The sequence below is a fragment of the Phyllobates terribilis genome, unplaced genomic scaffold, assembly GCF_046119375.1.
Source record: "Phyllobates terribilis strain yellow unplaced genomic scaffold, ASM4611937v1 Scaffold_15__1_contigs__length_34870131, whole genome shotgun sequence".
In the NCBI taxonomy this organism is placed as follows: domain Eukaryota; kingdom Metazoa; phylum Chordata; class Amphibia; order Anura; family Dendrobatidae; genus Phyllobates; species Phyllobates terribilis.
In genome coordinates this window covers 15,374,162-15,401,429 of record NW_027362775.1, presented here as the reverse complement: position 1 = coordinate 15,401,429, position 27,268 = coordinate 15,374,162, and positions in this window count along the sequence as shown.

Sequence of the window (27,268 nt, the reverse complement as noted above, 5' to 3'; positions counted from 1 at the left end):
AAATACTATGGGACACCCACTCCCCAATAATGGGACTTATGTTTGTAATATGCTGTACTGCATGGCTCTTGTAAGGGGCATTGCAAGTTGCTCTGTCCTAATTTTTGGCAGCTTTTGCTGGGAAAGCATATGCAAATACGATGGGACACCCACTCCCCAATAATGGGACTTATGTTTGTAATATGCTGTACTGCATGGCTCTTGTAAGGGGCATTGCAAGTTGCTCTGTCCTAATTTTTGGCAGCTTTTGCTGGGAAAGCATAAGCAAATACTATGGGACACCCACTCCCCAATAATGGGACTTATGTTTGTAATATGCTGTACTGCATGGCTCTTGTAAGGGGCATTGCAAGTTGCTCCGTCCTAATTTTTGGCAGCTTTTGCTGGGAAAGCATAAGCAAATACTATGGGACACCCACGCCTCAATAATGGGACTTATGTTTGTAATATGCTGTACTGCATGGCTCTTGTAAGGGGCATTGCAAGTTGCTCTGTCCAAATTTTTGGCAGCTTTTGCTGGGAAAGCATAAGCAAATACTATGGGACACCCACTCCCCAATAATGGGACTTATGTTTGTAATATGCTGTACTGCATGCCTCTTGCAAGGTGCATTGCAAGTTGCTCCATCCTAATTTTTGGCAGCTTTTGCTGGGAAAGCATAAGCAAATACTATGGGACACCCACTCCCCAATAATTGGACTTATGTTTGTAATATGCTGTACTGCATGGCTCTTGTAAGGGGCATTGGAAGTTGCTCCGTTCTAATTTTTGGCAGCTTTTGCTGGGAAAGCATAAGCAAATACTCTGGGACACCCACTCCCCAATAGTGGGACTTATGTTTGTAATATGCTGTACTGCATGGCTCTTGTAAGGGGCATTGGAAGTTGCTCCGTTCTAATTTTTGGCAGCTTTTGCTTGGAAAGCATAAGCAAATACCATGGGACACCCACTCCCCAATAATGGGACTTATGTTTGCAATATGCTGTACTGCATGTGACGCGCCCCCTGGGCCGTGTGTACACGTGTGTGGGATACCCAGTGCAGGGTGTCTGGGGTCTGTAGGCTCCGTGGCGGTGACCCGGTCCCGTGGCTCAGGCTGGTCAAACCAGTGGCAGTCTTTCTTAGGTTTTGAGGTTAATTGTCCGACTGCGCCACCCGTGGATTGCGGTCAAGGAGTACCACCGCTGCGAGGCAGACCGCTGAGGCTGGTGTTGTGTGCGCAGCATAGAATGGGATAACTCCCCTCGGGGAGTGTGCAGTGAGTGTGAATGATGGGGGTGATGGTGCACGAGCGCAGCAGGAGTGACTCAGAGTCTTTGCAGTGCAGTTCAGGGTCTTTACTGATGATTATAAGGTAGACCCTCCCGGGAGTACTGGCTAGCATAAGAGGCCTGGTCAGTCTGTGAGCAAGCAGGAGTTCCCCTGGCCAGGTGGAGTTGTAGGCCTCCCCGTCTGTCTGCACTCTTCCTGGCTACCTTGCTGTATGCGGGTAGAAGTAGCCCACGTCCCTGAGTGTACCGTGTAGTGCTCACCCGTATGGCTGGTGACTTGGGGCCTTCTGTTAGCCTCCGCTCCACGACGGCGGTGCTGGTCCCTTGCTTGTGACTGAGCCTCCGGGCTTCTATGGCCAGAGGACCTGAAGTCCCCTGCCGGCTGGTTTCTGCTGCTGGATATATAAGTCCTCACAGCTTCGGACTCCTGTGTCCGGTTCCTATTGTCTTCTGCCAGGGCGAGCTCTGCTCAGCTTCCAGCCCCTGGTCTTTAGCTCCTAGCTCCTACAGAGCTCCTTGCTGTTGCTTTCCCTTGCTCTCACTCTGACTCTGACTGTTCTCTGACACACTCAACCCCGCCCCAGATCCAGTTTATAAGGGCAGAATTCTCCCCTCCCAGAATTGGGGCAGGAGGATGTTGCATGTTTAAGGGATCCTGACCAGGAAACCTCCCACTTGCTCTCCGACATAATATCTCTATTACTGTGGTGACCAGACCCCTGGGGTGCCACACATGGCTCTTGTAAGGGACATTGCAATTCCTCATAATTTTTGGAAAGCCTTCCATTCACTGCTTAGGCCAACAGTGCACGGGAGACTCAGTTGCTATAAATGGAAAAAAAGGTTTAGTTAACGCCCTCTGACCTCCATGTCATTTCCAAGGGGCATTGGAGTGGCTCGAAATATTTGGTAGGCATTGCACTCACTGTATGCCCTAGAACTGTGTAGCCGAACCGCTCCTTTTGTTACAGAAACATATCCTACAAGACATATCTGGTTGACTGGCCTGATATTGATGTGAATGGTCCCTGTTCCTCCTGCTCTTTCTCCTTTGCCACTACCTCATCCATCATTTATCACCTGAAGCTTTGTTTTAACGGGAGTCATAGAACTTGGATAGTAGCAGGAAAACATCCAACAATCCTCGGAGGAGGTAGGATATGCGCCAAAACGCTGACCACCTCTGGCCTAGCCGCTACTACATACATGCGCTTGCATTACAACAATACAAAACAGATGCTAACTTCTATCATCCTCATCATGCTCCTCACCTTGGCACTCTCAACTCCCCTGATGGAGAAGCCAGGGCCCACCGGAGGAGTCTGATATTCCGGTGGGCTCGGCCAATGCTGCCCTAAAGCAGGCCAGGCTAAGAAAAGTGTGGGAAAGGTTACCGGGACAAATAGGGGTGGCTGGGGACCGAGTATGGACACCCGGCCACCCCCTGGAGGCTGGGGAGCAAACAGGGACACCCGGCCACCAGGCGGCTGGGGACTGAGTATGGATACCAGGCCGCCGACACAGCCATGGCGTGGTGGCCAGATTCCGCCTCCACATGCCTAAAAGGCCCAATTTAAAGTGCAAGCAAGCAGTATGGTATTGCAGCCTGGGGGTGGGTGGGTGGCAGGCTGCATACTTGCGCTTGCATTGCAAGGAATGGGAGAGGTACAATTGAACACTGCCCTGGGACAAGGACTTGAATGGGGATAGTTGCAAGTCTGCAACGACAGGTGCAAGGTGGGAGGCATCTTCGCATGTACCATGAACAGGGGTTTGGCATGCACACACCTCAGCGGAATAGGCTCTCCCTCCCACTAATTGCACTGGGGAGGGCACAGGTAATGTTTTGGTATACGCGCTTAATCTTATGTATAAGGCACACCAGGACAAATATGGGCGGCTGGGGACTGAGTATGGATACCTCGCTGCCGAAGCAGCCATGAGGTAGTGGCCAGCTTCGGCCTCCTCCAAACTAAAAGGCCCCATTTCAAGTGCAGGCTAGCAGTATGGAATTGCAGTCTGGGAGTGGGTGGGTGGCAGGCTGCACACTTACACTTGCATTAAAAGAAAACATAGCAGATGCTAACTTCTGTCATCATCATCATGCTCCTCACCTTGGCACTCTCAACTCCACCGATGGAGAAGTCAGGGCCCACCGGAGGAGTCTGGTTCTCTGGTGGGCTCGTCCAATGCTGCCTAAAGCAGGCCGGGCTAAGAAAAGTGTGTGGGGGGATGTTCCAAGGAGAAATAGGGGCGGCTGGGGACCGTTTATGGACACCCGGCTGCCCCCAGGCGGCTGGGGACCGTGTATGGACACCCGGCCGCCGAGCGGCTGGGGACTGAGTATGGATTCCAGGCCGCCAACACAGCCATGACGTGGTGGCCAGATTCCACCTTCACGTGCCTAAAAGGCCCAATTTCAAGTTCAAGCAAGCAAGCAGTACGGTATTGCAGCCTGGGGGTGGGTGGGTGGGTGGCAGGCTGCATACTTGAGCTTGTATTGCAAGGAATGGGGAGGTACAATTGAACACTGCCCTGGGACTAGAACTTGCATGGGGATAGTTGCAAGTCTGCATCTTCTGATGCGGTAAGGATCACTTATGATGGGCACACTTTTAGACAGTGACCTGGGAGTCAGAGATGCTTCCAGGGGTCTTCCCCATGCTGTTCCCTTGTCTTTTCAGCACTTTATGCATGTGGCACACAGCACATGGCCAGATAAAGTTGTAAAATGTTAAAATGACATTTCAGGGTGAATGCATTTGTCATAGTTGAAAGCAATACAAAAGTGTAAAAACGCATAAAAAATGCTACTTGTGAACATAGCCGAAGGTGTGGAGGAGTATTTTTGTTTTTGGTCATTTATTTTAACTTATACACAAGTCTTTACCCTGGAAAGGATGTTCCTTAACATATTTCACAGGAAAAAAGTTTCACTTTCGTTTTTGAACGTTTTATTGTGAGCCTGTAAAAGTGGCTTATTACCTCTGACCACGTTGTTGACAGCAGTGATCTGGGGGTCATAAATGCTTCCTGGGGCGATCCCCATGCTGTCCCCATGTCATTTGAGCACTGTCAATATCGTTTTGGGCACTTGTTAGGCTTTTAAAAGACTGCCGGGGGTGCCACCGCAAAAATGCTCAAGTCTCCCATAGACTAACATTGGGCTCGTTGCTCGGGTCGAGCACCCGAGTATCACGGCGAGTTCGGCCCGAGCTTCGAGCACCCGAGCATTTTAGTGCTCGCTCAATACTAATCCTCACCCATCCCTTCTTGAATGTGAGCCCTCGCGGGCAGGGTCCTCGCTCCTACTGTACCAGTCGCTGACTCGTTTTGTTAAGATTATGTAAATTCTTTTGTTATGTATACCCCTATCACAAGTAAAGCGCCATGGAATAAATGGCCCTATAATAATAAATAATAATAATAATAATAATAATAATAAAAAGACAATATCAATTCGCATAGGAAAAGTGATGGAGGTTACAGTGGATTAAAAAGACAATATCAATGCCTCTTAGAAGAGAGGTGGAAGTCGCAGTGGAATAAAAAGACAATATCAATGCCCCTTTGATGAGCTGTGGTGTACAGAGTGTTTTAACCAAACGGTTTAATGCCCCTTGGAAGAGACGTGGAGGTCACAGTAGCTTATCAAGACTGTTTTAATGCCCCTTGGAAGAGTGGTGGAGGTCGAAGTGGATTAAAAAGACAATATCAATGCACCTTTGAAGAGTGGTGGAGGTCACAGTGAAATAAAAAGACAATATCAATTCCCCTTGGAAGAGATGTGGAGGTCGCAGTGGAATAAAAAGACAATATCAATGCCCCGTGGAAGAGTGCTTGAGATTACAATGGAATAAAAAGACAATATCAATGCCTCTTGCAAGAGCTGTGGAGTTCAGAGTGGTTTAAATTGACGGCTTTAATGCCCCTTGGAAGAGAAGTGGAGGTCACAGTAGCTTAATAAGACGGTTTTAATGCCACATGGAAAAGTGGTGGAGGTCGCAGTGGATTAAAAAGACCATATCAATGCCCCTTAGAAGAGTGGTGGAGATCGCAGTGGAATAAAAAGACAATATCAATGCCCCTTGGAAGAGTGGTGGAGTTAACAGTGGAAAAAAAAGACAATATCAATGCCCCGAGGAAGAGAAGTGGAAGTCACAGTAGCTTAACAAGACGGTTTTAATGCCCCTTGGAAGAGTGGAAAAGTCACAGTTGATTAAAAAGACAATATAAATGCCCATTAGAAGAGTGGTGGAGGTCGCAGTGGAATAAAAAGACAATATCAATGCCCCTTGGAAGAGTATTGGAGGTCGCAGTGGAGTAAAAAAACAATACCAATGCCCCTTGGAAGAACAGTGGAGTTCAGAGTAGTTAAACCAGACGGTTTTAATGCCAATTGCAAGTGACGTGGAGGTCACAGTAGCTTAAAAAGACGTTTTTAATGCCCCTTGGAAAAGTGGTGGAGGTCGCAGTTGATTAAAAAGACAATATAAATGCCCATTAGAAGAGTGGTGGAGGTCGCAGTGGATTAAAAAGACAATATCAATGCCCCTTGGAAGAGAGGTGGAGGTGGCAGTGGAATAAAAAGACAATATCAATGCCCCTTGGAAGAGTGGTGGAGTTTACAGAGGAATAAAAAGACAATATCAATGCCCCGTGAAAGAGACGTGGATGTCACAGTAGCTTAACAAGGCGGTTTTAATGTCCCTTGGAAGAGATTTGAAAGTCGCAGTGGAATAAAAATACCATATCAATGCCCCTTGGAAGAGTGCTGGAGGTTACAGTGGAATAAAAAACAATATCAAAGCCCCTTGCAAGAGATGTGGAGTTGAGAGTGGTTTAAATTGACGGTTTTAATGCCCCTTGGAAAAGACTTGGAGGTCACAGTAGATTAACAAGACTGTTTTAATGCCCCTTGGAAGAGTGGTGGAGGTCGAAGTGGATTAAAAAGACAATGTCAATTTTGCTTGAAGGAGTGGTTGAAGTCTCAGTGGAATAAAAAGACAATATCAATGCACCTTGGAAGAGTGTTGGAGGTTCCAGTGGAATAAAAAGAAAATATCAATGCCCTGTGGAAGAGACATGGAGGTCACAGTAGCTTAACAAGACGGTTTTAATGCCCCTTGGAAGAGTGGTGGAGGTCGCAGTGGAATAAAAAGACAATATCAATTCCCCATGGAAGAGTGGTGGAGGATACAGTGGAATAAAAAGACAATATCAATGCCCCTTGGAAGATCTGTGGAGTTCAGATTGGTTTAACCATATGGTTTTAATGCCCCTTGGAAGAGACCTGGAGGTCACAGTAGCTTAACAAGACGGTTTTAATGACACATGGAAGAGTGGTGGAGGTTGCAGAGGATTAAAAAGACAACATCAATGCCCCGAGGAAGAGTGGTGGAGGTCGCAGTGGAATAAAAAGACAATATCAATGCCCCGTGGAAGAGACGTGGAGGTCACAGTAGCTTAACAAGATGGTTTTAATGCCCTTTGGAAGAGTGGTGGAGGTCGCAGTGGATTAAAAACACAATATCAATGCCCTTTGGAAGAGTGGTGGAGGTCGCAGTGGAATAAAAATACAATATCAATGCCGCTTGGTAGAGTGGTGAAGGTTACAGTGGAATTTAAAGACAATATCAATGCCCCGTGGAAGAGATGTGGAGGTCACTGTAGCTTAACAAGACAGTTTTAATGCCCCTTGGAAGAATGGTGGAGGTCGCAGTGAAATAAAAAGACAATGTAAATGCCCCTTGCAAGAGTGGTGGAGGTTAGAGTGGAATAAAAAGACAACACCAATGCCCCTTGGAAGAGATGTGGAGTTCAGAGTGGTTTAACCAGACGGTTTTAATGCCCATTGGAAGTGACGTGGAGGTCACAGTAGCTTAAAAAGACGTTTTTAATGCCCCTTGGAAAAGTGGTGGAGGTCGCAGTGGATTAAAAAGACAATATCAATGCCCCTTGGAAGAGTGGTGGAGATGGCAGTGGAATAAAAAGACAATATCAATGCCCCTTGGACGAATGATGGAGGTCTCAGTGGAATAAAAAAACAATGTCAATGCCCCTTGGAAGAGTGGTGGAGGTTAGAGTGGAATAAAAAGACAATACCAGTGCCCCTTGGAAGAGCTGTGGATATCAGAGTGGATTAAACAGATGGTTTTATTGCCCCTTGGAAGAGACGTGGAGGTCACAGTAGATTAACAAGATGGTTTTAATGCCCCTTGGAAAAGAGGTGGAGGTCACAGTTGAATAAAAAGACAATATCAATGCACCGTGGAAGACACGTTGCGGTCACAGTATCTTAACAAGACAGTTTTAATGCACCTTGGAAGAGTGGTGGACGTCGCAGTGGAATAAAAAGACAATATCAATGCCCCTTGAAAGAGTGGTTTAGCTTACAGTCAAATAAAAAGACAATATCAATGCCTCTTGAAAGAGCTATGGAGTTCAGAGTGGTTTAACCAGATGGTTCTAATGCCCGTTGGAAGAGAGGTGGAGGTCGCAGTACATTAAAAAGACAATATCAATACCCCATGGAAGAATGGTGGAGGTTACAGTGGAATAAAAAGACAATATCAATGCCCCTTGGAAGAGCTGTGGAGTTCAGAGTGCTTTAACCAGACGGTTTTAATGCGCCTTGAAAGATGTGGAGGTCACAGTAGCTTAACAAGACTGTTTTAATGCCTCTTGGTAGAGTGGTGGAGGTCACAGTGGATTAAATAGACAATATCAATGCCCCTAAGAAGAGAGGTGGAAGTCGCAGTGGAATAAAAAGACAATATCAATATCCCTTGGAAGAGTGGTGGAGGATACAGTTGAATAAAAAGACAATATCAATGCCCCGTGGAATAGACATGGACGTTACAGTAGCTAAACAAGATGTTTTTAATGCACCTTGGGAGAGTGGTGGAAGTCGTAGTGGAATAAAAAGACAATATCAATGCCCCTTGAAAGAGTGCTGTAGGTTACAGTGGAGTAAAAAGACAATATCAATGCCTCTTGCAAGAGCTGTGGAGTTCAGAGTGGTTATATTGACTGTTTTAATGCACCTTGGAAGGGACGTGGAGGTGACAGTAGCTTAACAAGACGGTTTTAATGCCCCTTGGAAGAGTGGTGGAGGTCGCAGTGGATTAAAAAGACAATATGAATGCCCCTTGGAAGAGTGGTGGAGGTCGCAGTGGAATAAAAAGACAATATCAATGCCCCTTGGAAGAGTGGTGGAGGTTACAGTTGTTTAAAAAGACAATATCAATGACCCTTTGAAGAGTGGTGGAGGTTAGAGTGGGATAAAAAGACAATACAAATGCCCCTTGGAAGAGCTGTGGAGTTCAGAGTGGTTTAACCAGATGGTTTTAATGCCCCTTGGAAGAGAAGTCGACGTCACAGTAGCATAACAAGACGGTTTTAATGCCCCTTGGAAGAGTGGTGGAGTTCGTAGTGGAATAAAAAGACAATATCAATGCCCCTTGGAAGAGTGGTGGAGGTCTCAGTGGAATAAAAAGACAATATCAATGCCCCGTGGAAGGGACGTGGAGGTCACAGTAGCTTAACAAGACGGTTTAAATGCACCTTGGAAGAGTGGTGGAGTTCGTAGTGGAATAAAAAGACAATATCAATGCCCCTTGGAAGAGTGGTGGAGTTCGTAGTGGAATGAAAAGACAATATCAATGCCCCTTGGAAGAGTGGTGGAGGTTACAGTTGAATAAAAAGACAATATCAATGCCCCTTGGAAGAGTGATGGAGGTTACAGTGGAATAAAAAGACAATATCAATGCCCCTTCGAACAGTGGTGGAGGTTACAGTTAAATAAAAAGACAATATCAATGCCCCGTGGAAGAGATGTGGAGGTCACAATAGCTTAACAAGTTGGTTTTAATGCCCCTTGGAAGAGTGGTGGAGGTCGCAGTGGAATAAAAAGACATTATCAATGCCCCTTGGAAGAGTGGTTGAGGTCACAGTGGAATAAAAAGACAATATCAATGCCCCTTGAACGAGTGGTGGAGGTTACAGTGGAATAAAAAGACAATTTCAATGCCCTGTGGAAGAGACGTGGAGGTAACAGTAGCTTAACAAGACGGTTTTAATGCCTCTTGGAGGACTGGTGGAGGTCTCAGTGGAATAAAAAGACAATATCAATGCCCCCTGGAAGAGTAGTGGAGGTAACAGAGGAATAAAAAGACAATAATAATGCCCCTTGGAAGAGCTGTGGTGTTCAGAGTGGTTTAGCCAGACGGTTTTAATTCACCTTGGAAGAGACGTGGAGGTCACAGTAGCTTAAAAAAACTGTTTTAATGCCCCTTGGAAGAGTGGTAGAGGTCGCAGTGGATTAAAAAGACAATATCAATGCCCTTTAAAAGAGAGGTGGAAGTCGCAGTGGAATAAAAAGACAATGTCAATGCCACTTGGAAGAGTGGTGGAGGTTACAGTGGAATAAAAAGACAATATCAATGCCCCGTGGAATAGACATGGATGTGACAGTAGCTTAACAAGACGGCTTTAATGCACCTTTGAAGAGTGGTGGAGGTTGCAGTGGCTTAATAAGACAATATCAATGCTCATTGGAAGAGTGGTGGAGGATACAGTGGAAAAAAAAGACAATATCAGTGAACCTTGGAAGATCTGTGGAGTTCAGTTTGGTTTAACCATACAGTTTTAATGCCCCTTGGAAGAGACGTGGAGGTCACAGTAGCTTAACAAGACGGTTTTAATACCACATGGAAGAGACGTGGAGGTTGGATTTGATTAAAAAGACAATATCAACGCCCCGAGCAAGGGTGGTGGAGGTTGCAGTGGAATAAAAAGACAATATCAATGCCCCGTGGAAGAGGCGTGGAGGTCACAGTAGCTTAACAATACGGCTTAAATGACCCTTGGAAGAGTGGTGGAGGTCGCAGTGGATTAAAAAGACAATATTAATGCACATTGGAAGAGTGGTTAAGGTCGCAGTGGAATAAAAAGACAAAATCAATGCCCCTTGGAAGAGTGGTGGAGGTTACAGTGTGAAAAAAACACAATATCAATGCCCCTTGGAAGAGCTGTGGAGTTCAGAGTGGTTTAACCAGACGGTTTTAATGCCCCTTGGAAGGGTGGTGGAGGTCACAGTAGCTTAACAAGACTGTTTTAATGCCCTTTGGAAGAGTGGTGGAGGTCGCAGTGGATTAAAAAGACAATATCAATGCCCTTTGCAAGAGTGGTGAAGGTCGCAGTGGAATAAAAATACAATATCAATGCCCCTTGGTAGAGTGGTGGAGGTTACAGTGGAATTTAAAGACAATATCAACGCTACGTGGAAGAGATGTGGAGGTCACTGTAGCTTAACAAGACAGTTTTAATGCCCCTTGGAAGAATGGTGGAGGTCGCAGTAGAATAAAAAGACGAGGTCAATGCCCCTTGGAAGAGGGGTGGAGGTCAGAGTGAAATAAAAAGACATTACCAATGCCCCTTGGAAGAGCTGTGGAGTTCAGAGTGGTTTAACCAGACGGTTTCAATGCCCATTGAAAGTGAAGTGGAGGTCACAGTAGCTTAAAAAGACGCTTTTAATGCCCCTTGGAAAGTGGTGGAGGTCGCAATGGATTAAAAAGACAATATCAATGCCCCTTGGAAGAGTGGTGGAGGTGGCAGTGAAATAAAAAGACAATATCAATGCCCCTTGGAAGAACGATGGAGGTCGCAGTGGAATAAAAAGACAATGTCAATGCCCCTTGGAAGATTGGTGGAGGTTAGAGTGGAATAAAAAGACAATACCAATGCCCCTTGGAAGAGCTGTGGAGTTCAGAGTGGTTTAACCAGATGGTTTTATTGCAACTTGGAAGAGACGTGGAGGTCACAGTAGATTAACAAGACGGTTTTATTGCCCCTTGGAAAAAAGGTGGAGGTCACAGTGGATTAAAAATACAATATCAATGCCCCGTGGAAGACACGTGGAGGTTACAGTAGCTTAACAAGACAGTTTTAATGCCCCCTGGAAGAGTAGTGGAGGTCGCAGTGGAATAAAAAGACAATATCAATGCCCCTTGAAAGAGTGGTGGAGGTTACAGTGAAATAAAAAGACAATATCAATGCCTCTTGAAAGAGCTATGGAGTTCAGAGTGGTTTAACCAGATGGTTTTAATGCCCTTTGGAAGAGAAGTGGAGGTTGCAGTGCATTAAAAAGACAATATCAATACCCCTTGGAAGAATGGTGGAGGTTACAGTGGAATAAAAAGACAATATCAATGCCCCTTGGAAGAGCTGTGGTGTTCAGAGTGGTTTAAACAGACGGTTTTAATGTCCCTTGGAAGAGTGGTGGAGGTCACAGTGGATTAAAAAGACAATATTAATGCCACTTGGAAGAGTGGTGAAGTTCCCAGTGGAATAAAAAGACAATATCAATGCCCCTTGGAAGAGTGGTGGAGGTTACAGTGGAATAAAAAGACAATATCAATGCCCCGTGAAAGAGACGTGCAGGTCACAGTAGCTTAACAAGACGGTTTTAATGCCCCTTGGAAGAGAGTTGGAAGTTGCAGTGGAATAAAAAGACAATATCAATGCCCCTTGGAAGAGTGCTGGAGGTTACATTGGAATAAAAAGACAATATCAATGCCCCTTGCAAGAGCTGTGGAGTTCAGAGTGGTTTAAATTGTCGGTTTTAATGCCCCGTGGAATTGACGTGGAGGTCAAAGTTGCTTAACAACATGGTTTTAATGGCCCTTGGAAGAGTGGTGGAGGTCGCAATAGATTAAAAAGACAATACAAATGCCCCTTAGAAGAGTGGTGGAGGTCGCAGTGGAATAAAAAGACAATATCAATGCCCCTTGGAAGAGTAGTGGAGGTCGCAGTGCAATAAAAAACAATATCAATGCCCCTTGCAATAGCTGTGGAGTTTAGAGTGGTTTAAATTGACGGTTTTAATGCCCCTTGGAAGGGACGTGGAGGTGACAGTAGCTTAAAAATAAGTTTTTAATGTCCGTTGGAAAAGTGGTGGAGGTCGCAGTGGAATAAAAAGACAATATCAATGCCCCTTGGAAGAGTGGTGGAGGTTACATTGGAATAAAAAGACAATATCAATGCCACTTGCAAGAGCTGTGGAGTTCAGATTGGTTTAAATTGACGGTTTTAATGCCCCTTGGAAGAGACGTGGAGGTGACAGTAACTTAACAAGACGGTTTTAATGCCCCTTGGAAGAGTGGTGGAGGTCGCAGTGGATTAAAAAGACAATAGGAATGCACCTTGGAAGAGTGGTGGAGGTCGCAGTGGAATAAAAAGACAATATCAATGCCACTTGGAAGAGTGGTGAAGGTCGCAGTGGAATAAAAATACAATATCAATGCCCCTTGGTAGAGTGGTGGAGGTTACAGTGGAATTTAAAGACAATATCAACGCCACGTGGAAGAGATGTGGAGGTCACTGTAGCTTAACAAGACAGTTTTAATGCCCCTTGGAAGAATGGTGGAGGTCGCAGTAGAATAAAAAGACAAGGCCAATGCCCCTTGGAAGAGGGGTGGAGGTCAGAGTGGAATAAAAAGACAATAGCAATGCCCCGTTAAAGAGACGTGGAGGTCACAGTAGCTTAACAAGATTGTTTTAATGCCCCTTGGAAGAGAGGTGGATGTTGCAGTAGAATAAAAAGACAATATCAATGCCCTTTGGAAGAGTGCTGGAGGTTACATTAGAATAAAAAGACAATATCAATGCCCCTTGCAAGAGCTGTGGAGTTCAGAGTGGTTTAAATTGACGGTTTTAATGCCCAGTGGAATTGACGTGGAGGTCAAAGTAGCTTAACAACGCGGTTTTAATGGCCCTTGGAAGAGTGGTGGAGGTCGCAGTTGATTAAAAAGACAATATAAATGCCCCTTAGAAGAGTGGTGGAGGTCGCAGTGGAATAAAAAGACCATATCAATGCCCCTTGGAAGAGCATTGGAGTTCAGAGTAGTTAAACCAGATGGTTTTAAAGACCATTGGAAGTGACGTGGAGGTCACAGTAGCTTAAAATACGTTTTTAATGCCCCTTGGAATAGTGGTGGAGGTCGCAGTGGATTAAAAAGACAATATCAATGCCCCTTGGAAGAGTGGTGGAGGTGGCAGTGGAATAAAAAGACAATATCAATGCCCCTTGCAAGAGTGGTGGAGATTTCATTGGAATAAAAAGACAATATCAATGCCCCTTGCAATAGCTGTGGAGTTTAGAGTGGTTTAAATTGATGGTTTTAATGCCCCATGGAAGGGACGTGGAGGTGACAGTAGCTAAAAATAAGTTTTTAATGCCCGTTGGAAAAGTGGTGGACGTCGCAGTGGATTAAAAAGACAATATCAATGCCCCTTGGAAGAGTGGTGGAGGTGGCAGTGGAATAAAAAGACAATATCAATGCCCCTTGGAAGAGTGGTGGAGGTTACATTGGAATAAAAAACAATATCAAAGCCCCTTGCAAGAGCTGTGGAGTTGAGAGTGGTTTAAATTGACGGTTTTAATGCCCCTTGTAAGAGACGTGGAGGTCACAGTAGATTAATAAGACGGTTTTAATGCCCCTTTGAAGAGAGGTGGAAGTTGCAGTGGAATAAAAAGACAATATCAATGCCCCTTGGAAGAGTGCTGGAGGTTACATTGGAATAAAAAGACAATATCAATGCCCCTTGCAAGAGCTGTGGAGTTCAGAGTGGTTTAAATTGACGGTTTTAATGCCCCTTGGAAGAGACGTGGAGGTGACAGTAACTTAACAAGTCGGTATCTAAGCCCCTTGGAAGAGTGGTGGAGGTCGCAGTGGATTAAAAAGACAATAGGAATGCACCTTGGAAGAGTGGTGGAGGTCGCAGTGGAATAAAAAGACAATATCAATGCCCCTTGGAAGAGTGGTGAAGGTCCCAGTGGAATAAAAAGACAATAGCAATGCCCCGTTAAAGAGACGTGGAGGTCACAGTAGCTTAACAAGATTGTTTTAATGCCCCTTGGAAGAGAGGTGGAAGTTGCAGTGGAATAAAAAGACAATATCAATGCCCCTTGGAAGAGTGCTGGAGGTTACATTGGAATAAAAAGAAAATATCAATGCCCCTTGCAAGAGCTGTGGAGTTCAGAGTGGTTTAAATTGACGGTTTTATTGCCCCGTGGAATTGACGTGGAGGTCAAAGTAGCTTAACAACACGGTTTTAATGGCCCTTGGAAGAGTGGTGGAGATCGCAGTTGATTAAAAAGACAATATAAATGCCCCTTAGAAGAGTGGTGGAGGTCGCAGTGGAATAAAAAGACAATATCAATGCCCCTTGGAAGAGTAGTGGAGGTCGCAGTGCAATAAAAAAACAATATCAATGTCACTTGGAAGAGTGGTGGAGGTAACAGTGGAATAAAAAGACAATATCAATGCACCTTGGAAGAGCAGTGGAGTTCAGAGTAGTTAAACCAGACGGTTTTAATGCCATTGGAAGTTACGTGGAGGTCACAGTAGCTTAAAAATACGTTTTTAATGCCCCTTGGAAAAGTGGTGGAGGTCGCAGTGGATTAAAAAGACAATATCAATGCCCCTTGGAAGAGTGGTGGAGGTAGCAGTGGATTGAAAAGACAATATCAATGCCCCTTGGAAGAGTGGTGGAGTTTACAGTGGAATAAAAAACAATATCTAAGCCACTTGCAAGAGCTGTGGAGTTGAGAGTGGTTTAAATTGACGGTTTTAATGCTCCTTGTAAGAGACGTGGAGATCACAGTAGATTAACAAGACTGTTTTAATGCCCCTTGGAAGAGTGGTGGAGGTCGAAGTGGATTAAAAAGACAATGTCAATGCTCCTTGAAGGAGTGTTTGAAGTCTCAGTGGAATAAAAAGACAATATCAATGCACCTTGGAAGAGTGTTGGAGGTTCCAGTGGAATAAAAAGAAAATATCAATCCCCTGTGGTAGAGACATGGAGGTCACAGTAGCTTAACAAGACGGTTTTAATGCCCCTTGGAAGGGTGGTGGAGGTCGCAGTGGAATAAAAAGACAATATCAATGCCCCTTGGAAGAGTGGTGGAGGATACAGTGGAAAAAAAAGACATTATCAGTGCCCCTTGGAAGATCTGTGGAGTTCAGTTTGGTTTAACCATACGGTTTTAATGCTCCTTGGAAGAGACGTGGAGGTCACAGTAGCTTAACAAGACGGTTTTAATACCACATGGAAGAGACGTGGAGGTTGCATTTGATTAAAAAGACAAAATCACTGCCCCGTGGAAGAGACGTGGAGGTCACGGTAGCTTCACAAGATGGTTTTAATGCCCTTTGGAAGAGCGGTGGAGGTCGCCATGGATTAAAAAGACAATATCAATGCCCTTTGGAAGAGTGGTGGAGGTCGCAGTGGAATAAAAATACAATATCAATGCCCCTTGGTAGAGTGGTGGAGGTTACAGTGGAATTTAAAGACAATATAAATGCCCCGTGGAAGAGATGTGGAGGTTACTGTAGCTTATCAAGACAGTTTTAATGCCCCTTGGAAGAATGGTGGAGGTCGCAGTGGAATAAAAAAACAATGTCAATGCCCCTTGTAAGAGTGGTGGAGGTCAGAGTGGAATAAAAAGACAATACCAATGCCCCTTGGAAGAGCTGTGGAGTTCAGAGTGGTTTAACCAGACGGTTTTAATGCCCTTTGAAAGTAACGTGGAGGTCACAGTAGCTTAAAAAGACGTTTTTAATGACCCTTGGAAAAGTGGTGGAGGTCACAATGGATAAAAAGACAATATCAATGCCCCTTCGAAGAGTGGTGGAGGTGGCAGTGGAATAAAAAGACAATATCAATGCCCCTTGGAAGAATGATGGAAGTCGCAGTGGAATAAAAAGACAACACTAATGCTCCTTAGAAGAGCTGTGGAGTTCAGAGTGGTTTAACCAGATGGTTTTACTGCCCTTTGGAAGAGACGTGGAGGTCACAGTAGAATAACAAGATGGTTTTAATGTCCCTTGGAAAAGTGGTGGAGGTCACAGTGGATTAAAAAAACAATATCAATGCCCGGTGGAAGACACGTGGAGGTCACAGTAGCTTAACAAGACAGTTTTAATGCCCCTTGGAAGAGTGGTGGAAGTTGCAGTGGAATAAAAAGACAATATTAATGCCCTTTGAAAGAGTGGTGGAGCTTACAGTGAAATAAAAAGACAATATCAATACCCCTTGGAAGAGCTGTGGAGTTCAGAGTGGTTTAACCAGACGGTTTTAAGGCCCCTTGGAGGAGATGTGGAGGTCACAGTAGCTTAACAAGTCTGTTTTAATGCCTCTTGGAAGAGAGGTGGTAGTCACAGTGGAATAAAAAGACAATATCAATACCCCTTGGAAGAGTGGTGGAGGATACAGTGGAATAAAAAGACAATATCAATGCCCCGTGGAATAGACATGGACGTTGCAGTAGCTAAACAAGATGTTTTTAATGCACCTTGGGAGAGTGGTGGAAGTCCTAGTGGAATAATAAGACAATATCAATGCCACTTGAAAGAGTGGTGGAGGTTACAGTGGAGTAAAAAGACAACATCAATGCCTCTTGCAAGAGCTGTGGAGTTCAGAGTGGTTTAAATTGACGGTTTTAATGCACCTTGGAAGAGAAGTGGAGGTCACAGTAGCTTAACAATATGGTTTTAATGCCCCTTGGGAGAGTGGTGGAGGTCGCAGTGGATTAAAAACACAATATCAATGCCACTTGGAAGAGTGGTGAAGGTCCCAGTGGAATAAAAAGACAATATCAATGCCCCTTGGAAGAGTGATGGAGGTTACAGTGGAATAAAACGACAATGTCAATGCCCCGTGAAAGATACGTGGAGGTCACAGAAGCTTAACAAGACGGTTTTAATGCCCCTTGGAAGAGAGGTGGAAGTTGCAGTGGAATAAAAAGACAATATCAATGCCCCTTGGTAGAGTGCTTGAGGTTGCATTGGAATAAAAAGACAATATCAATGCCCCTTGCAAGAGCTGTGGAGTTCAGAGTGGTTTATATTGACGGTGTTAATGCCCCTTGGAAGGGACGTCGTGGTGACAGTAGCTTAACAAGATGGTTTTAATGCCCCTTGGAAGAGTAGTGGAGGTCGCAGTGGATTAAAAAGACAATATCAAAGCCCCTTGGAAGAGTGGTGGAGGTTACAGTTGAATAAAAAGACAATATCTTGGCCCCTTGGAAGAGTGATGGAGGTTACAGTGGAAAAAAAAGACAATATCAATGCCCCTTGGAACAGTGGTGGAGGTTACAGTTAAATAAAAAGACAATATCAATGCCCAGTGGAAGAGATGTGGAGGTCACAATAGCTTAACAAGACGGTTTTAATGCCCCTTGGAAGAGAGATGGAGGTCGCAGTGGATTAAAAAGACAATATCAATGAGCCTTGGAAGAGTGGTGGAGGTCGCAGTGGAATAAAAAGACAATATCAATGCCCCTTGGACGAGTGGTGGAGGTTACAGTGGAATAAAAAGACAATTTCAATGCCCTGTGGAAGAGACGTGGAGGTCACAGTAGCTTAACAATGCGGTTTTAATGCCTCCTGGAGGACTGGTGGAGGTTGCAGTGGAATAAAAAGACAATATCAATGCCCCTTGTAAGAGTGGTTGAGGTTACAGTGGAATAAACAGACAATAATAATGCCCCTTGGAAGAGCTGTGGAGTTCAGAGTGGTGTAACCAGAAGGTTTTAACGCTCCTTGGAAGAGACGTGGAGGTCACAGTAACTTAACAAGACAGTTTTAATGCCCCTTGGAAGAGTGGTGGAGGTCGCAGTGGAATAAAAAAACAATATCAATGCCCATTTGAATATTGGTGGAGGTTACAGTTGAATAAAAAGAAAATATCAATGCCCCGTGGAAGAGTTGTGGAGGTCACTGTAGCTTAACAATATGGTTTTAATGCCCCTTGGAAGAGTGGTGGAGGTAGCAGTGGAATAAAAAGACAATGTCAGTGCCCCTTGGAAGAGTGGTGGAGGTTAGAGTGGAATAAAAAGACAATACCAATGCCCCTTGGAAGAGCTGTGGAGTTCAGAGTGGTTTTGCCAGATGGTTTTATTGCCCCTTGGAAGAGACGTGGAGGTCACAGTAGATTAACAAGACGGTTTTAATGCCCCTTGGAAAAGTGGTGGAAGTCACAGTGGATTGAAAAGACAATATCAATGCCCCGTGGAAGACAAGTGGAGGTCACAGTAGCTTAACAAGACAGTTTTAATGCCCCTTGGAAGAGTGGTGGAGGTTGCAGTGGAATAAAAAGACAATATCAATGCCCCTTGAAAGAGTGGTGGAGGTCGCAGTGAAATAAAAAGACAATATCAATGCCCCTTGAAAGAGTGGTGGAGGTCGCAGTGAAATAAAAAGACAATATCAATGCATCTTGAAAGAGCTATGGAGTTCAGAGTGGTTTAACCAGATAGTTTTAATACCCCTTGGAAGAGTGATGGAGGTAGCAGTGCATTAAAAAGACAATATCAATACCCCTTGGAAGAATGGTGGAGGTCACAGTGGAATAAAAAGACAATAATAATGCCCCTTGGAAGAGCTGTGGAGTTCAGAGTGGTATAACCAGACGGTTTTAACGCTCCTTGGAAGAATGGTGTAGGTCACAGTGGAATTATAAAACAATATCAATGCCCCTTGGAAGATTGGTGGAGGTTACAGTGGAATAAAAAGACAATATCAATGCCTCGTGGAAGAGATGTGGAGGTCACTATAGCTTAACAATATGGTTTTAATGCCCCTTGGAAGAGTGGTGGAGGTCGCAGTGGAGTAAAAAGACAATATCAATGCCCCGTGGAAGGGACGTGGAGGTCACAGTAGCTTAACAAGATGGGTTTAATTCCCCTTGGAAGAGACGTGGAGGTCACCGTGGATTAAAAAGACAATAACAATGCCCATTGGAAGAGTGGTGGTGCTCGCAGTGGAATAAAAAGACAAAATCAATGCCCCTTGGAAGAGTGGTGGAGGTTACAGTGGAATAAAAAGACAATATCAATGCCCCTTGAAAGAGCTGTGAAGATCAGAGTGGTTTAAACAGACGGTTTTAATGCCCCTTGGAAGAGACGTGGAGGTAGCAGTAGCTTAACAAGACTGTTTTAACGCCCCTTGGTAGAGTGGTGGAGGTCGCAGTGGATTAAAAAGACAATATCAATGCCCCTTAGAAGAGAGGTGGAAGTCACAGTGGAATAAAAAGACAATATCAATGCCACTTGGAAGAATGGTGGATGTTACAGTGGAATAAAAAGACAATATCAATGCCACGTGGAATAGACATGGACGTGACAGTAGCTAAACAAGACGGCTTTAATGCCCCTTGGAAGAGTGGTGGAGGTAGCAGTGGATTAAAAAGACAGTATCAATGCCCATTGGAGGAGTATCAGAGGTCGCAGTGGAATAAAAAGACAAAATCAATGCCCCTTGGAAGAGTGGTAGAGGTCGCAGTGGAATAAAAAACAAAATCAATGCCCCTTGGAAGAGTGGTGGAGGTTAGAGTGGAATAAAAAGACAATATCAATGCCCCATGGAAGAGTTGTGGAGGTCACTGTAGCTTAACAAGATGGTGTTTATGCCCCTTTGAAGCGTGGTGGAGGTCGCAGTAGAATAAATAGACAATGTCAATGCCCCTTGGAAAAGTGGTGGAGTTCGCAGTGGAATAAAAAGACAATACCAGTGCTCCTTGGAAGAGTGGTTTAAATTGACGGTTTTAATGCCCCTTGGAAGAGACGTGGAGGTCGCAGTGGAATTAAAAGACAATATCAATGCCGCTTGGAAGAGTGGTGGATGTTACAGTCGAATAAAACGACAATATCAATGCCTCTTGTAAGAGCTGTGGAGTTCAGAGTGTTTAACCAGACGGTTTTAATACCCCTTGGAAGTGACGAGGAGGTCACAGTAGCTTAACAAGACGGTTTTAATGCCCCTTGGAAGAGTGGTGGAGGTCGCAATGGAATAAAAAGAAAATATCAATGCCCCGTGGAAGGGATATGGAGCTCACAGTAGCATAAAAAGGCGGTTTTAATGCCCCTTGGAGCAGTGGTGGAGGTTACAGTGGAATAAAAAGACAATATCAATGCCCAGTGGAAGGGACGTGGAGGTCACAGTAGCTTAACAAGACGGTTTTAATTCCCCTTGGAAGAGACGTGGAAGTTGCAGTGGAATAAAAAGACAATATCAATGCCCCTTGGAAGAGTGCTGGAGGCTACATTGGAATAAAAAGACAATATCAATGCCCCTTGCAAGAGCTGTGGAGTTCAGAGTGGTTTAAATTGACTGTTTTAATGCCCCTTGGAAGGGACGTGGAGGTGACAATAGCTTAACAAGACGGTTTTAATGCCCATTGGAATAGTGGTGGAGGTCGCAGTAGATTAAAAAGAAAATATGAATGCCACTTGGAAGAGTGGTGGAGGTCGCAGTGGAATAAAAAGACAATATCATTGCCCATTTTTAAGAGTGGTGGAGGTTAAAGTTGAATAAAAAAACAATATCAATGCCCCTTGGGAGAGTGATGGAGGTTACAGTGGAATTTAAAGACAATATCAATGCCCCTTGGAACAGTGGTGGAGGTTACAGTTAAATAAAAAGACAATATCAATGCCCCGTGGAAGAGATGTGTAGGTCACAATAGCTTAATAAGATGGTTTTAATGCCCCTTGGAAGAGCGGTGGAGTTCGCAGTGGATTACAAAGACAATACCAATTCCCGTTGGAAGAGTGGTGGAGGTCGCAGTGGAATAAAAAGACAATATCAATGCCCCGTGGAAGGGACGTGGAGGTGACAGTAGCTTAACAAGACGGTTTTAATGCCCCTTGGAAGAGTGGTGGAGGTTGCGTGGGATTAAAAAGACACTAACAATGGCCCTTGGAAGAGTGGTGGAGGTCGCAGTGGAATAAAAAGACAATATCAATGCCCCGTGGAAGGGACGTGGAGGTCACAGTAACTTAACAAGATGGTTTTAATGCCCCTTGGAAGATTGATGGCGGTCGCAGTGGAATAAAAAAACAATATCAATGCCCCTTGGAAGATTGGTGGAGGTTACAGTGGAATAAAAAGACAATATCAATAACCCGTGGAAGAGATGTGGAGGTCAATGTATCTTAACAATATGGTTTTAATGCCCCTTGCAAGAGTGGTGGTGGTCGCAGTGCAATAAGAAGACAGTGTCAATACCCTTTGGAAGAGTGGTGGAGGTTAGAGTGGAATAAAAAGACAATACAAATGCCCGTTGGAAGAGCTGTGGAGTTCAGAGAGGTTTAACCAGATGATATTAATGCCCCTTGGAAGAGAAGTCGACGTCACAGTAGCATAACAAGACGGTTTTAATGCCCCTTGGAAGAGTGGTGGAGTTCGCAGTGGATTAAAAAGACAATATCACTGCCCCTTAGAAGAGTGGTGATGGTAACATTGGAATAAAAAGACAATATCAATGCCCCGTGGAAGGGACGTGGAGGTCACAGTAGCTTAACAAGACGGTTTTAATTCCCCTTGGAAGAGTCGTGGAGGTTGCAAAGGATTAAAAAGACAATAACAATGCCCATTGGAAGAGTTGTGGAGGTCGCAGAGGAATAAAAAGACAAAATCAATGCACTTGGAAGAGTGCAGAAGGTTACAATGGAATAAAAAGACATAGTAAATGCCCTTTGGAAGAGCTGTGGAGCTCAGAGAGGTTTAACCAGTCTGTTTTAATGCCCCTTGGAAGAGACTTGGAGCTCACAGTAGCATAACTAGACGGTTTAAATGCCCATTGGAAGAGTGGTGGAGGTCGCATTGGATAAAAAGACAATATCAAAGCCCCTTGGAAGAGTGGTGGAGGTCGCAGTGGAAAACACAGAAAATATCAATGCCCCTTGGAAGAGTGGTGGAGGTTACAGTCGAATAAAAAGACAACATCAATGCCTCTTGGAGGAGCTGTGGAGTACAGAGTGGATTAACCAGACGGTTTAATGCCCCTTGTAAGAGACGTGGAGGTCACAGTAGCTTAACAAGACTCTTTTAATGCACCTTGGAAGAGTGGTGGAGGTCGCAGAGGAATAAAAAGACAATATCAATTCCCCTTGGAAGAGATGTGGAGGTCGCAGTGGAATAAACAGACAATATCAATGCCTCGTGGAAGAGACATGGAGGTCACAGTAGCTTAACTAGATGGTTTTATTGCCCCTTGGAAGAGAGGTGGAGGTCGCAGTGGAATAAAAAGACAATATCAATGCCCCGTGGAAGGGACGTGGAGGTGACAGTAGCTTAACAAGACGGTTTTAATGCCCCTTGGAAGAGTGGTGGAGGTTGCGTGGGATTAAAAAGACACTAACAATGGCCCTTGGAAGAGTGGTGGAGGTCGCAGTGGAATAAAAAGACAATATCAATGCCCCGTGGAAGGGACGTGGAGGTCACAGTAACTTAACAAGATGGTTTTAATGCCCCTTGGAAGATTGATGGCGGTCGCAGTGGAATAAAAAAACAATATCAATGCCCCTTGGAAGATTGGTGGAGGTTACAGTGGAATAAAAAGACAATATCAATAACCCGTGGAAGAGATGTGGAGGTCAATGTATCTTAACAATATGGTTTTAATGCCCCTTGCAAGAGTGGTGGTGGTCGCAGTGCAATAAGAAGACAGTGTCAATACCCTTTGGAAGAGTGGTGGAGGTTAGAGTGGAATAAAAAGACAATACAAATGCCCGTTGGAAGAGCTGTGGAGTTCAGAGAGGTTTAACCAGATGATATTAATGCCCCTTGGAAGAGAAGTCGACGTCACAGTAGCATAACAAGACGGTTTTAATGCCCCTTGGAAGAGTGGTGGAGTTCGCAGTGGATTAAAAAGACAATATCACTGCCCCTTAGAAGAGTGGTGATGGTAACATTGGAATAAAAAGACAATATCAATGCCCCGTGGAAGGGACGTGGAGGTCACAGTAGCTTAACAAGACGGTTTTAATTCCCCTTGGAAGAGTCGTGGAGGTTGCAAAGGATTAAAAAGACAATAACAATGCCCATTGGAAGAGTTGTGGAGGTCGCAGAGGAATAAAAAGACAAAATCAATGCACTTGGAAGAGTGCAGAAGGTTACAATGGAATAAAAAGACATAGTAAATGCCCTTTGGAAGAGCTGTGGAGCTCAGAGAGGTTTAACCAGTCTGTTTTAATGCCCCTTGGAAGAGACTTGGAGCTCACAGTAGCATAACTAGACGGTTTAAATGCCCATTGGAAGAGTGGTGGAGGTCGCATTGGATAAAAAGACAATATCAAAGCCCCTTGGAAGAGTGGTGGAGGTCGCAGTGGAAAACACAGAAAATATCAATGCCCCTTGGAAGAGTGGTGGAGGTTACAGTCGAATAAAAAGACAACATCAATGCCTCTTGGAGGAGCTGTGGAGTACAGAGTGGATTAACCAGACGGTTTAATGCCCCTTGTAAGAGACGTGGAGGTCACAGTAGCTTAACAAGACTCTTTTAATGCACCTTGGAAGAGTGGTGGAGGTCGCAGAGGAATAAAAAGACAATATCAATTCCCCTTGGAAGAGATGTGGAGGTCGCAGTGGAATAAACAGACAATATCAATGCCTCGTGGAAGAGACATGGAGGTCACAGTAGCTTAACTAGATGGTTTTATTGCCCCTTGGAAGAGAGGTGGAGGTCGCAGTGGAATAAAAAGACAATATAAATGCTCCTTGGAAGAGTGGTGGAGGTTACAATGGAATAAAAAGACAATATTAATGACACTTGGAAGAATGGTGGAGGTCGCAGTGGAATAAAAAGACAATATTAATGCCCCTTGGAAGAGTGGTGGAGGTCGCAGTGAAATAAAAAGACAATATCAATGCCCCTTGGAAGAGTGGTGGACGTTACAGTGGAATAAAAAGACAATATCAAGGCCCCTTGGAAGAGCTGTGGAGTTCACAGTGGTTTAAACAGAAGGTTATAAGGCACCGTGGAATAGACGTGGAGGTCACAGTATCTAAACAAGACTGTTTTAATGCTTCTTGGAAGAGTGATGGAGGTCGCAGTGGATTAAAAAGACAACATCAATGCCCCTTTGAAGAGTGGTGGAGGTTACAGTGGAATAAAAAGACAATATCAATGCCTCTTCCAAGAGCTGTGGAGTTCAGAGTGGTTTAAATTGACGGTTTTAATGCCCCTTGGAAGAGACGTGGAGGTCACAGTAGCTTAACAAGACGGTTTTAATGCCCCTTGGAAGAGTGGTGGAGGTTACAGTCGAATAAAAAGACAATATTAATGCCTCTTGGAAGAGATGTGGAGTTCAGAGTGGTTTAACCAGACGGTTTTAATGCCCCTTGGAAGAGATGTGGAGGTCACAGTAGCTTATCAAAACTGTTTTAATGACCCTTGGAAGAGTGGTGGAGGTCGCAGTGGAATGAAAAGACAATATCAATTCTCTTGGAAAAGATGTGGAGGTCGCAGGTAAATAAAAAGACAATATCATTGCCTCGTGGAAGAGACTTGGAGGTCACAGTAGCTTAACGAGATGGTTTTAATGCCCCTTGGAAGAGAGGTGGAGGTCGCAGTAAAATAAAAAGACAATTTCAATGCACCTCGGAAGAGTGGTGGAGGTTACAGTGGAATAAAAAGACAATATCTATGACCCTTGGAAGAGCTGTGGAGTTCACAGTGGTTTAACCAGAAGGTTTTAAGGCACCGTGGAATAGACTTGGAGGTCACAGAAGCTAAACAAGACGGTTTTAATGCTTCTTGGAAGAGAGATGGAGGTCGCAGTGAATTAAAAAGACAAAATGAATGCCCCTTTGAAGGGTGGTGGAGGATACAGTGGAATAAATAGATAATATCAATGCCTCTTGCAAGAGCTGTGGAGTTCAGAGTGGTTTAAATTGACGGTTTTAATGCCCCTTGGAAGTGATGTGGAGGTCACAGTAGCTTAAAAAGATGGTTTAATGCCCCTTGGAGGAGTGGTGGAGGTCGCATTGGATTAAAAAGACATTATCGATGCCCCTTGGAAGAGTGGTGGATGTGGCAGTGGAATAAAAAGAAAATATCAATGCCCCTTAGAAGAGTGGTGGAGGTTACAGAGGAAAAAAAAGACAATATCAATATTCCTTGGAAGAGGGGTAAAGGTCGCAGTGGAATAAAAAGCCAATATCAATGTCCCTTGGAAGAGTGGTGAAGGTCACAGTGGAATAAAAAGACAAAATCAATGCCCCGTGGAAGCGACTTTAGGTCACAGTAGCTTATCAAGACGGTTTTAATGCCCCTTGGAAGAGTGGTGGAGGTCGCAGTGGAATAAAAAGAAAATATCAATGCCCCTTGGAAGAGTGGTGGAGGTTACAGTGGAATTAAAAGACAATATCAATGTCCCTTGGAAGAATGATGGAGGTTACAGTGGAATAAAAAGACAATCTCAATGCCCCTTGGGAGAGTGGTGGAGGTTCCAATTAAATAAAAAGACAATATCAATGACCCCTTGGAAGAGACGTGGAGGTCACAGTAGCTTAACAAGACGGTTTTAATGCCCCTTGGAAGAGTGGTGGAGGTCACGGTGGAATTAAAATACAATATCAATTCCCCTTGAAAGAGTGGTGGAAGTTACAGTGGAATAAAAAGACAATATCAATTTCCCTTGGAAGAGATGTGGAGGTCGCAGTGGAATAAAAAGACAATATCAATGCCTCGTGGAAGAGACTTGGAGGTCACAGTAGCTTAACAAGATGGTTTTATTGACCCTTGGAAGAGAGGTGGAGGTTGCAGTGGAATAAAAAGACAATATCAATGCTCCTTGGAAGAGTGGTGGAGGTTACAATGGAATAAAAAGACAATATTAATGACGCTTGGAAGAATGGTGGAAGTCGCAGTGGAGTAAAAAGACAATACCAATGCCACTTGGAAGAGTGGTGAAGGTTCCAGTGGAATAAAAGACAATATCAATGCCCCTTAGAAGAGTGGTGGAGGTCCCAGTGGAGTTTAAAGACAATATCAATGCCCCTTGGAAGAGTGGTGGAGGTTACAGTGGAATAAAAGACAATATCAATGCCCCTTGGAAGAGTTGTGGAGGTCACTGTAGCTTAACAAGATGGTCTTAATGCCGTTTGGAAGAGTGGTGTAGGTCGCAGTGGAATAAAAAGACAATGTCAATGCCCCTTGGAAGAGTGGTGGAGGTTAGAGTGGAATAAAAAGACAATATCAATGCCCCTCGGAAGAGCTGTGGAGTTCAGAGTGGTTTAACCAGATGGTATTAATGCCCCTTGGAAGAGACGTGGATGTCACAGTAGCTTAACAAGACTGTTTTAATGCCCCTTGGAAGAGTGGTGGAGGTCGCAGTGGATTGAAAAAACAATATCAATGCCCCTTAGAAGAGAGGTTGAAGTCGCAGTGGAATAAAAAGACAATATCAATGCACCTTGGAAGAGTGGTGGAGGTTACAGTGGAATAAAAAGACAATATCAATTCCCCGTGGAATAGACATGGACGAGACAGTAGCTTAACAAGACGGCTTTAAAGCCCCTTGGAAGAGTGGTGGAGGTCGCAGTGGATTAAAAAGACAATATCAATGCCCATTGGAAGAGTGGATAAGGTCGCAGTGAAGTAAAAAGACAAAATCAATGCCCCTTGGAAGAGTTTTGGAGGTTACAGTGGAAAAAAAAGACAATATCAATGCCCCTTGGAAGAGCTGTGGAGTTCAGAGTGGTTTAACCGGACGGTTTTAATGCCCCTTGGAAGAGACCTGGAGGTCACAGTAGCTTAAAAAGACAGTTTTAATGCCCTTGGAAGAGTGGAGGAGGTCGTAGTGGATTAAAAAGACAATATCAATGCCCTTTGGAAGATTGGTGGAGGTCGCAGTGGAATAAAAAGACAATATCAATGCCCCTTGGAAGAGTGTTGGAGGTTACAGTGGAATAAAAAGACAATAATAATGCCCCTTAGAAGAGCAGTGGAGTACAGAGTGGAATAACCAGATGGTTTTAACGCCCCTTGGAAGAGAAATGGTGGTCACAGTAACTTATCAAGATGGTTTTATTGCCCCCTGGTAGAGTGGTGGAGGTCGCAGTGGATTAAAAAGACAATATTAATGCCCCTTGGAAAAGTGGTGGAGGTCGCAGTGGAGTAAAAAAACAATATCAATGCCCCATGG